Here is a 12,657-nt window from a genome sequence, read left to right as displayed (position 1 = left end):
GAGTTAATATTTCTTTCCCCATTTTAAAGATGAGAAAATAAAGCCTAGACAGTTTAACTTTGCTTCTGTTTTGAAACTAGCTGAGAGACGAATTAGGGTTTGTACCCACGTCTATCAGCTTCAACCTTTATGCTTTTTCTTCTGTACCCCAGTGCCTGTTAAATTTTGGAAATCCCAGAAACAGCCCACAAACTTGGGTTAATCTCCTTAGAGATTTTGACAATGTCCTTTGAGAACCCACTGCACTACAGAAACACAAAACCCTTTGCATATTAATGTCATTGAATAAACTGTACCATTGAGACCTGAACCAATACTTTTAGATATGTAAGTTAGAAACAGTAGCTGCTAGGTGTAGTCGGTGCAAAAGTAATTGTGGTTTTCGGCAATGAAAGTAGTGGCAGGCGGGTGCAGTGGCTCACGCCTGTAATCTCAGCACTTTGGGAGGCCAAGATGGGCGGATCATCTGAGGTCAGGAGCTCGAGACCAGCCTGACCAACATGGAGAAACCCCCTCTCTACTAAAAATACAAAATTAGCTGGCCGTGGTGATGCGTGCCTGTAATCTCAGCTACTCGGGAGGCTGAGGCAGGAGCATCACTTAAACCCAGGATGCAGAGGTTGCAGTGAGCTGAGATTGCACCATTGCACTTCAGCCTGGGTGACAAAAGCAAAACTCTGTCTCAAGACGGAGCGAGACAGAGTCTCAAAAAAAAAAAAAAAAAAGTATCCGGACGTAGTGGCAGGCGCCCATAATCCCAGCTACTTGGGAGGCTGCGGCAAGAGAATCTCGCAAACCCAGGAGATGAAGGTTACAATTAGCTGAGATTGCACCATTGCACTTCAGCCTGGGTGACGAGAGCAAAACTCCGTCTCAAGACAAAAACAAAAACAAACAAATCTAATTTTAAAATAAGCTTGCTCTCAATGGTAATATTTTTTTTAAGTGGTAAAGAAAACTAAAAAAAAATAACAAAAATCTCGAAGCTCCAATCAATCTAAAGTCCAATAACCTCTCTCTCTCTTTGGAAACAGGGCCTTGCTTTGTTGCCCAGGCTGGAGTACAGCGATGCAATCCTGGCTCACCACAACCTCTGCCTCCAGGGCTCAAGCAATCCTCCTACCTCAGCCTCTGGAGTAGCTGAGACTACAGGCACACACCACCACACCCGGCTAATTTTTTTTGTTTGTTTGTTTTTGAGATGGAGTCCCACTCTGTCGCCCAGGCTGGAGTGCAGTGGCGCAATCTCGGCTCACCTCCACCTCCCGAGTTCAAGCGATTCTTCTACCTCAACCTCCAGAGTAGCTGGGATTACAGGCATGCACCATTATGCCCGGCTAATATTTGTATTTTTAGTAGAGATGGGATTTCACCATGTTGGCCTGGTTGGTCTTGAACTCCTGAGCTCAAGTGATCAGCCCACCTCAGCCTCCCAAAGTGGTAGGATTACAGGCGTGAGCCACCACTCTGGGCTATATGTTATCATCTTTTATTTAACCAGACTCAATATGGACATGTAGTTTATTTCAGATTTTTACCAATACAAGATAATGCAGGAATAAACAGCTGCATATATAAACCTAACACATATTTCTGCGTTCACATTCAGAGAAAAACAGCAGTGAAACAAAAAGTGGCTTTAATCAAAACGGTATTGAAGAAAACCAAGCATACAGGAAAAGACTTAAGAGAAAAATAATGAATAATCAAGCAGACTAAGCAGGACCGGGATTAGGTGGCAGGAGGTGGAGGTTGCAGTGAAGAGAAAAATAATGAATAATCAAGCAGACTAAGCAGGACCGGGATTAGGTGGCAGGAGGTGGAGGTTGCAGTGAGCCAGTATCACGCCACTGCACTCCAGCCTGAGTGACAGAGCGAGACTCTGTCTTAAAAAGAAAAGTAAACTAAGCAGTAAAGCTGCCCAATAATTAATCCTCTTGCCCTAAATGTCCCAATCAAAGTTACATTGACAGAAATTGTTTTCTCAGAGACTGGACTCTGGCTCTTCCTGTGTGCCATCATGGCAAAGTTAGAAGGAATCAGGACGCAGTACAAGAATGGCAAGCTCTCTTAGTCTGCTTTGTATTGTTATAACAGAATGCCACCAACTGGTAATTTATTTTAAAAAGAAATTTATTTCTCACAGTTCCAGAGGCTGGGAAGTTCAATATCAAGGTGCCAATGAGGGCCTTGTTGGATGGGCAAGAGATAGGGAGAGGAAGTGGTGTCAACTCTTTTTTTTTTGAGACAGAATATCTCTCTGTCGCCTAGGCTGGAGTGCAGTGGCACAATCTCGGCTCACTGCAACCTCTTCTTCCCGAGTTCAAGCAATTCTCCTGTCTCAGCCTCCCTAGTAGCTGGGACTACAGGCACACGCCACCATGCCTGGCTAACTTTTGTATTTTTAGTAGAGACGGGAGTTTCACCATATTGGTCACCATATCCTCCTGACCTCAGGTGATCCACCCACCTCGGCCTCCCAAAGTACTGAGATTATAGGCGTGAGCCACCGTGCCTGGCCCCAACTCAATTTTTTATATCAGAAGCCCACCCCCTTGATAACTAACCCACTCCAGAGATAATGGCATTAATCCATTCATGAGTACAGCCCTCATGACACAATCACTTCTTATAGGCCCCACTTCTCAACACTGCCAGGCAAACGAAATGATCAGAAATTCAAGTGATGTTTCCAGACAGGCTCACAAATCTTAGGCAGAGTTAAGATTGAGGTGAAGCAGAGAGGATAAACCAGACACAGTACCCTGTAAAGTCAGGGCTGTGGAGTGGGGTGGATCAGCGTTGGAATCTCAGATCTGCCAATTACAGGAATTATTAACTTGGGCCAGACATTTAAACTCCTTGACCTTCATTTTTCCACATTTCCTCATCTTAAAATGCAGAATGATAATAAATCTTCCTCAAAGTTGTTAGAAGGATTAAACGTGATATGGGATAGCTTCCATGCAGAGTAAAGCGGATGGTATGGAGTGTGGTGTTCAATAACTGATAGCTATTAACCAGGAAACACAAGAGGCACTGTGGTTTGGCCTCAGAGGCTGAAACTAGATAGACCTCAATCCCAAGGTTCACAAAGGGGATGTAGGTGACAGTGGTGAGGGTCAGACCATGGGAGGCTAGGTCTCAGAAACCAGGGTGACCCATGAGACCCAGGAAGGGTGAGAGGACACAGGGGAGCACAGCCATGGGTTGAGTCCAAAAAGTAGATCCTCAACAGAAACTCCTCTAATTCCTTTGATTCCCCCAAAAAGCCCCCCAGAGCTGTACAGCTTTTACTTAGCTCCTTTTATAGGCATTTCCCTCTTTCCTCCAACTATGTTTGCCTAGATTATGTGTCATGTTGACCAAACTTTCAATGTTTACTTTCTGCTTCCTGAATAGTATAAAGCCTTATTCCAGAAAGAAAATATAAATCTTTTGTTTTCCTGGGAGGAGTAAGAGGAACCTAGATTCCTTCAGAAAAGTACGGCAGCTCTCTTGATCATCTCATCATATCAAATTTATCCCCATACTCCCAGGATCCTACCTTTTAATTTATTTTATTTTATTTTGAAATAGGGTCTCACTGCATCACCCAGGCTGGAGTGCAGTGGCACAATCATGGCTCACTGCAGCCTCAACCTCCCATGCTCAAGTGATCCTCTCACCTCAGCCTCCTGGGTAGCTGGGAGTACAGGCACACACCACCACACCTGGCTAATATTTTTATTTTTTTGTAGAGACGGGGGTCTCCCTATGTTGCCCAGGCTATTCTCAAACTCATGGACTCAGGTAATCTTCCTACCTCAGCCTCCCCAAGTGTTAGGATTATAGTCATAAGCCACCACGCCTGGCCTGATGCTACGTTTTAAATGCTTTGTGAATCTATACACTTCTTTAGACTTCACCATCAAATGCCTTCATCTTTTGCTAGACTCTCAGTCATCTCACTGGGGTCTGCATTTCCACTTGTGCCCATGCCCATCCTCCATTTTCAGCTAAGTAATACTGCATTATAAAAACCAAAATTTGACTGGGCACTGTGGTTCATGCCTGTAATCCTAGCACTTTGGGAGGCTGAGGTGGGTGGATCACTTGAGGTCAGGAGTTCGACATGGAGAAACCCCACTTCTACTAAAAATACAAAAATAGCTTGGCATGGTGGTGCATGACTGTAATCCCAGCTACTTGGGAGGCTGAAGCAGGAGAATCGCTTGAACCCGTGAGGAGGAGGTTGCAGTGAGCCGAGACTGCACCATTGCACTCCAGACTGGACAACAGGAGCAAAACTCCATCTCAAAAAAACACCACCAAAAAAAACATAATTTGAGCACATCTCCCCCTGGCTTAAAAAATTTCTAATAATTTTCTTCCCACCATCTTGGTTCCTGTGGAGGTCTGCTGGGAACAGGACTTCTAAAAGGAACTATGTCTGGAAAGCTGTGGTCCAAGGTCATTTTTGCCGGCTATAAGCGGTGTCTCCAGAACCAAAGGGAGCAGACAGCTCTTCTTAAAATTGAAGATGTTTATGCCTGTGATGAAACAGAATTCTGTTTGGGCAAGAGATGCACTTATGTATACAAAGCAAAGAACAATACATTGACTCCTGGCGGCAAACCAAACAAAACCAGAGTAATCTGGGAGAAGGTAACTTGGGCCCACGGAAACAGTGACCTGATTCGTGGCAAATTCCGAAGCAATCTCCCTGCTAAGGCTATTGGACACAGAATCCGAGTGCTGCTGGATCCCTCAAGGTTTTAAACTAATGAAAAGTCAATAAATAAATGTAGATTTGTGTTCTTGTTTTTTTTGTTGTTTTGTTTTTTTTTGAGAGGGTGTCTAGCTCTGTCACCCAGGCTAGAGTGCAGTGGCACGATCTTGGCTCACTGCAACCTCCGCCTCCCGGGTTCAAGCAATTCTCCTGCTCAACCTCCTGAGTAGCTGGAATTACAGGCACGCGCCACCATGCCCGGCTAATTTTTTTGTATTTTCGGAGAGATGGGGTTTCACCATGCTGGTCAGGCTGGTTTCAAACTCCTGACCTCGTGATCCACCTGCCTCGGCCTCCCAAAGTGTTGGGATTATAGGCATGAGCCACCACACCTGGCCTGTGCTCTTGTATTTTTCAGTGGATTAAAAAACTTACTACTGTAAAAAAAATTCTAATAATTATATTATCAGGATGATGTGGTCACAATTCCTTTTTTTTTTTTTTTTTTTTTTTTCTGAGAGGGAGTCCTGCTCTGTCACTCAGGCTGGAGTGCAGTGGCGCAATCTCAGCTCACTACCACCTCTGCCTGCTGGGTTCAAGCAACTCTCCTGTCTCAGCCTCCTGAGTAGCTGGGACTACAGGTATGAGCCACCACATCCCGCTAATTTTTTTGTATTTTTAGTAGAGACAGGGTTTCACCATGTTGGTCAGGCTAGTCTCGAACTCCTGACCTCATGTGAACCACCCGCCTGGGCCTCCCAAAGTGCTGGGATTACAGGCATCAGCCACCGTGCCCAGCCAATGTCACAGTTCTTTAACATTGCCCACAAAGTCCTATATGATGTGGCCAGATTCATCTTGGCAACTCTCCTCTTTGCTCAGAATGCTGCAACAGCACTAACCTTTTTTCAATTCCTGTAAGTTTTCGAGCTCTGTTCAATCTCAGGACCTTTGCACATTACATTCCCTCTGCCCACAAGGCTCACTTCACAACTTTTCACCTAGCCAGTTCCTCCTTCAGTTCTCTCATTAATTTGTAACTTATTCATTGAAACCTACCCAAATCTCCCAAATTAGGTTATGTCTTTCTGTTTTATACTTTTATAACACTCTGTACTTTGTCACGGCTGCACTTATGACAATTCTAATTAAATAACAGTTGCTTGGCCATGTGTGGTGGCTCATGCCTATCACTTTGGGAGGCCCGGGTGGGTCACTTGAGCCCAGGAGGTCGAGGGTGCAGTGAGCCATGATTGGCACCACTGCACTCCAGACTAAGTGACAGAACCAGACCCTCTCTTAAAAAGAAAAAAATAGGTTGCTTCACTATTCTCGAAAATCTAGCTCTTTAATTGACTATATGCTTCATAAGTCCAAGAACTTATATCCAAAGGTATAAATCAAGCACACAGCAGAGTTTAAGGCACATAGTGGGGACATGGTAAATAATGCATGTCCATAATCACCCATATTGCATCGTCAATCATGTCTATGTGTATATGCAACATGTGAACACTAAAACATAGAAAACTAGAACACAAAAAAATTAGCTGATTTCCTGCATTCTCCCTGGAAGTTGGGGGTTGTTCTTTTCCTACTTAGCTAGTGGGAGAGGGACCCAATAGCTAAGAGACTAATTACAGTAAATCTTCTCCATGTCTGACCCTGAAAAAAATGGCCTATCCATATAAAAAGAACGTGTCAACTAAAAAAGATAAGGAAAATCAGTCTGACTTTGGCTATCTCTCTATCAAAATTCAATGACCAACATGGTGAAACCCCAATTCTATTAAAAATACAAAAATCAGCCAGGTGTGGTGGCATGTGCCTGTAATTCCAGCTACTTAGGAGGCTGAGGCAGGAAAATTGCTTGAACCAGGGAGGCGGAGGTTGCAGTGAGCTGAGATCGTGCCACTGCACCCAGCCTGGGTCACAGAGCGAGACTCCATCTCAAAAAACAAAACAAAAACCAAAAAAAGATATAGGAACTTAGCCTTCAGTAATGTATCTTCAGATATAAAATAAACAGACTGAAGAAAATGAGTGAAATGTCAAACATCTATTTCCAGTTATGATAGGCTGGTTTATTCAACCAATGTGCCCAATGATAATGACTAAAGGTGCTGAACAGGCTGCGCACGGTGGCTTGCACCTGTAATCCAAGCACTTTGGCAGGCCGAGGCGGGCAGATCACCTGAGGTCAGGAATTCAGCACCAGCCTGGCCAACACAGTGAAACCTCGTGTCAACTAACAGTACAAAAATTAGCCAGGCGTGGTGGCGGGCACCTATAATCCCAGCTATTCAGGACGCTGAGGCAGCATTATCTGTTGAACCCAGGAGGCGGAGGTTGCAGTGAGCGGAGATTGCGCCACTGCACTCCAGACTGCGTGAGAGAGTGAGACTCCATCTCAAAACAAAACAAAAAAGTAAAATAAAATAAAATAAAGATACTGAATAAAATATAAGGCACATTTCCCAAAACATCAAGTTGTTGATAGTAAAAAATTATTAGGGTAAAGGCTAAGAGAATGTGAGAACCCAGAGAAGCAAATGGAACAGAAGAGCACAAAAGCTACTCTTGCCCTGAGGATATCTGCCAGTCAGGCAACATCTAGTTGTTTTTGGTAGCCTCACAGGGCATGGAAACAGCATCCATGGAAACAGCATCCAATGTCTAGGGCTTTCCATGGCAAAAACGCTACTAGATGACCCTTTCTATATTAAGTTGGGACTCCATAGGCTATGCCCTAAGAGTGAAGGTGGACCAGCATCTCAGAACATTGGGAAAGGTTGCTTTTGCATTGACTATAATGGGAGTGGGGAGGAGGCAAAGAACATTTTTAAAATTCCATCTTTGGTCGGGTGTGGTGGCTCACGCCTGTAATCCCAGCACGTTAGGAGGCCGAGGCAGGCGGATCATGAGGTCAGGAGTTCAAGACAAGCCTGGCCAACTAATGAAACCCCATCTGTACTAAAAATACAAAAATTAGCCAGGCATGGTGGAGCATGCCTGTAGTCCCAGCTATTCAGGAGGCTGAGGCAGCAGAATCGCTTGAACCTGGGAGGTTGCAGTGAGCCGAGATTGCACCACTGCACTCCAGATTGGGCAAAAGAGTGAGACTTTGTCTCAACAAATAAATAAATAAATAAAATCCCATCTTTGAGTAGATGTGGTCATTGGGCAGCTTTCGCCCATGTTTGTAACCTGCATTTGCTTTGACCCAACGAACTTCAACCCATGAAAGCTAGTCTCAGACTGAAAGGGCTTCAAGGCACCTAGCAGAAGCAAACAAAGATCTTCTCCAAAAGAAGCCACAAGTACTTTTTCTCATAAATACTTTTTCAAGAACAAAAAGTAAACACACAAAGAAACAAGACACTATGGGTGTGCTGGCATGCACCTGTAGTCCCAGCTACTTGAGAAGCTAAAGAGGATCTCTTGAGTCCTGGGAGATTGAGTCCAGCTTGGGCAAAATGAAAAGACACCATGGATGATACACAACATAAACATCAGGCAGCAGAAAAAAAGAACTTGAAAAAGGCCGGGCATGGTGGCTCACGCCTGTAATCCCAGCATTTTGGGAGGCTGAGATGGGTGGATCACCTGATGTCAGGAGTTCACGACCAGCCTGGCCAACATGGTGAAACCTCATCGCTACTAAAAATACAAAAATTAACCAGGTGTGGTGGCAGGCGCCTGTAATCCCAGCTACTTGAGAGGCAGAGGTAGGAGAATCACTTGAACCCAGGAGGCAGAAGTTGCAGTCAGCCGAGTTCATGCCATTGCACTCCGGCACTCCAGCCTGGGCAACAGAGCAAAACTCCGTCTCAAGAAAAAAAAAAAAATTAGCCAGCTGTGATGGTGCACACCTGTAGTCCCAGCTACTCAGGAGGCTGAGGCACAAAAATTGCTTGAACCTTGGAGAGGGAAGTTGCAGTGAGCCAAGATTACACCACTGCACTCTAGTCTGAGTGACAGAGTGAGATTCTGTCTCAAAAAAAAAAAAAAAAAAGAAACTTGAAAAAAATTCAGACACTGGAATTATCATAATACAGATTACAAAATAATTATGATTACTATGTTCAAGGAATAAAATAATCCAACCATACCAATTAGCAGGAAACAGGACAGAGAAACATGTTGAAATGGTCTATGTATATGGAATCAGCAACAACTGGGGGAAACTGTAGAGTTAAAGGCCCCAAGTTCTTTATTTTTTATTTATTTATTTATTTTGAGATGGAGTCTCGCTGTGTCACCCAGGCTCGAGTGCAGTGGCGCGATCTTGGCTCACTGCAAGCTCTGCCTCCTGGGTTCACGCCATTCTCCTGCCTCAGCCTCCGAGTAGCTGGGACTACAGGCGCCCGCCACCACGCCCGGCTAGTTTTTTGTATTTTTAGTAGAGACGGGGTTTCACCATGTTAGCCAGGGGTGGTCTCGATCTCCTGACCTCGTGATCTGCCTGCTTCGGCCTCCCAAAGTGCTGGGATTTCAGGCTTGAGCCACCGCGCCCGGCCCCACGTTCTTAAAGATAAACCCTTTCAATCCTTTACCATTAAGTAGGATGTTTGGTGTATGGTGTTTTGCAGATACCCTCTATAAGATTAATTTCTCTTCTAGTCCTGGTTTTCCGTGTTTATCATGAATAAGTGTTAAATTTAATAATTTATTCTACATTTACTAAGATGATATTTTCTCCATTAATTAATATCTTGAATTACAGTAATTTGTCTTCTAATGTTAAAACAACCTAATTTGGTTGGACGAGGTGGCTCACGCCTGTAATTCCACCGCTTTGGGACGCCCAGGCGGTTGGATCACTTGAGGTCAGGAGTTCCAGACCAGCCTGGCCAATATGGTGAAACCCCTCCACCGTCTCTACTAAAAATACAAAAACATTAGCCGGGCGTGGTGATGCACACCTGTAATCCCAGCCACTCGGGAGGCTGAGGCAGGAGAATCACTTGAACCCAGGAGGTGGGGGTTTCAGTGAGCCGAGATCGCGCCACTGCACTCCAGCCTCAAGAGAGAGCAAGACTCCATCTCAAAAAAACAAAACAAAACATCACTTAACTTGGGTATGGTATTATTCCTTTCACATAATACTAGATTTTGCTAATATTTTGCTTACAGATTTTTCCGTCTACACTCATGAGCAAAACTTGCATACACTTTTCCTTCCGTTTGCTGTTTTTTGTCAGGTTTTCCTATCAGGGTTATGCTAGGCCATTAAAAAGTTAAAAAGTGTTTCCCGCTTTCGTCTTCCTTCCCCCTTTTATTCTGGAACTATTTAAGACTGGAATTATGTTTTCCTCTTATATATCGTTCAATTTGCTATGGTAGCCATGGTGGCTTGGAGTCGTCTTTGTGGGAAGACTTTGGACTACTCTTTCAATTCGTTACTAAACTATGTAGGTTTTCCATTTCCCTAAACATGGAAACAGAAGACCCTCCTAGGACGTCTCCATTGCGGCAGGGAGACTGCAAAGGTCTCGGGCCACAGGACTAAGGAAAACCGCAAAAGGCGCAGAGTCCCCATAGGGCCGCGACAGAATCACGGCACAATGGGACACGCGAGGGTAAGCTCAGGTCTCAGCGCATCGTGTGGGCGTCGGGACAGCGTCCCAGGCACCTGTTTCTTCCACCTGCTCAAATATCTTTCCCTTCTGTGAAGAAGGGGGCTACGCGCCCCATCCCCAGGGAGCAAGAAGACGCAGAGGGCCGCGCCGGTTCAGGTGCCGCTGGAGGAAATGGAATCTGACGGAGAAACTGATCTAGGGCTGCAGCCCGCTAGGTTCGCTTGACTCACTAAATGCTACTACAACGCCCCACATGGACCGCCACGAGCGGGTCACGTGACTGGACTCTAGCTCGGATGTGCTGTGACGCCGCGTACCGCGCGGCTCTGCGCGCGAGACGATAGGCCTCTGGGACGCTGGTGCCTGCGCGCGGTCACCGCCTCCACCCGCCTGGCCGCTTCCATTGGCGCATGCGTAGCACACCGACTCCAGGATTGTCTCCCAAATCCCACTTCCGCCACTTCTTCCTCCCGAGACCGGCCAAGCGCGCCTGGTTGTCCGCCCTTCTTGGGCTCCTAGGGAGAACGTGGTCCGGGAACTGGCGGTCACTGGGAGGCAGCATAAGAGGTTTTCGCGCTCCTCTGCTGGTGCAACTATCGCGACCATCACCCTGACAGCGGGAGGAAGGGTGCCGCAGGCAAAGGGTGGCGCACCTGCAGATTCGGTTTCTTGCTCGGGGCTCTCGCGAGAGCCGGCGCTGGAGTGTGGACCGCGCATGCCGGTGACGCGTGGTGGAGACACGTCGCCGGCGCCTCTCTCCCTAGGCCTTCCAGGGGGTGAGCTTCCGTCCCAGATTCCTTCGGTCTTACACCGCTTCCATTTCTTTCTTCCTTTCCCTTTCCCTTCCCCTTCCCTTCGTGAGACAGGGGCTCACTCTGTCACCCAGGCTGGAGTGCAGTGGCGCGATCTCGGCCCACCGTAACCTCCGCCTCCCGGGCTCAAGCGATCGTCTCACTTCAGCCTCCTGAGTAGCTGGGACTACAGGTGCGTGCCCGGCTAATTTTATATTTTTGGTAGAGACGGGGTTTCGCCTTGTTGCCCAGGCTGGTCTCAACTACTGGTCTCAAGTGATCCGCCCGCCTTGGCCTTCCAAAATGCTGGGATTACAGGAGTGAGCCCCTGCACCCAGCCCTACCCCCCATCTTTCTGTGTTTCTGCGTGGTGTTGCTACATCTCCAACAGGCTTAACTCAGAGCTGACTTTCCACCTGTGCTGTATCTGCCCCATGGTCCTTAAGAGTATATAAAATACAAATGGCACTTGGGAGGCCGAGGCAGGAGGATTGCTTGAGCCCAGGAGTTCGTGACCAACCTGGGCAACATAGTGAGACCCCCGTCTCGTTAAAAAATAATAATGCCGGGCGTAGTGGCTCACACCTGTAATCCGAACACTTCCTGAGGCCAAGGTGGGCGGATCACCTGAGGTCGGGAGTTCGAGACCAGCCTGACCAACATGGAGAAACCCCACCTCTACTAAAAATACGATTAGTTGGGCGTGGTGGTTCATGCCTGTAGTCTCAGCTATTCGGGAGGCTGAGGCAGGAGAATCGCTTGAACCCGGGAGACGGAGGTTACAGTGAGTCGAGACTGAGCCATTGCACTCCAGCCTGGGCAAAAAGAGCGAAACTCCGTCTCAAATAATAATACAAATAACTGAATGTACACACACAAATAAACGGACTTGATAGTGATTTGTTTAGGTTTTCAGCTGCCCAATTCAAGAAATGTGTTTCTTCTTGTCCCTGATTTCTGTCACTGTCCCAAGGCAGTGGGATTAAAGCACTACTACCATTTTTAGATCCTTGTGTTTGGCATTCCATATCCTCAAGACATTTGACATAATTTTCTCCAGCTGCGCTGTTCAAACACATGCTTCAAAATCTTAAAAATATTTACCCTGGTAATTAGGCTTGCCATTTTATTAGCACATACTTTTCCCTTCGCTACCCTGTCATTTTCAACAATTCAAACGTATCCCTAACAAGAGCAATAATTTTTCTTTTCTTTTGAGACAGAGTCTTGCTCTGTCACCCAGGCTGCGGTGCAGGAATGTGATCTCGGATCACTGCAGCCTCTGCTTTCCAGGTTCATTTTTTGTGTTTTTAGTAGAGCCGGGGTTTCTCCATGTTGGCCAGGCTGGTCTTGAACTTCTGACCTCAGGTGGTCTGCCCGCCCCCCAAAGTGCTGGTATTACAAGCATGAGCTACCACACCCAGCCGCAAGAATGTTTTTATTAGCTGCACAAGTATTTCAAAGCAAAGTTGTCTCCGTTTCAGATGTGCAACAGCGAAATTCCTATGTTAACAGTACAGATAAGACTTTGATGCCGGGCTGGGTGGCTCACGCCTGTAATCCCAGCACTCTG

General features: G+C 46.3%; 1 long non-coding RNA gene and 1 pseudogene across 3 annotated transcripts in view; both read left to right on the top strand.

Annotated features, from left to right (window-relative positions):
* Nucleotides 1-4,290: 4,290 nt before the first annotated feature.
* Nucleotides 4,291-4,795, top strand: LOC715460 (large ribosomal subunit protein eL33 pseudogene; annotated as a pseudogene).
* A 5,948-nt stretch (nucleotides 4,796-10,743) lies between these two features.
* Nucleotides 10,744-12,657, top strand: part of LOC114672793 (uncharacterized) — a 66,636-nt gene continuing 64,722 nt past the window's right edge. For all 3 annotated transcript variants that reach the window (XR_013404845.1, XR_013404844.1, XR_013404846.1), the window contains exon 1: nucleotides 10,744-11,069. This is a non-coding gene — a long non-coding RNA (uncharacterized LOC114672793). The remainder of the gene's footprint in view (nucleotides 11,070-12,657) is intronic.

This window comes from Macaca mulatta, chromosome 15 (genome assembly GCF_049350105.2).
Source record: "Macaca mulatta isolate MMU2019108-1 chromosome 15, T2T-MMU8v2.0, whole genome shotgun sequence".
Classification (NCBI taxonomy): Eukaryota; Metazoa; Chordata; class Mammalia; order Primates; family Cercopithecidae; genus Macaca; species Macaca mulatta.
The sequence above is the reverse complement of the archived record's forward strand: the minus strand, read 5'-3'. Positions and strand labels throughout refer to the sequence as shown.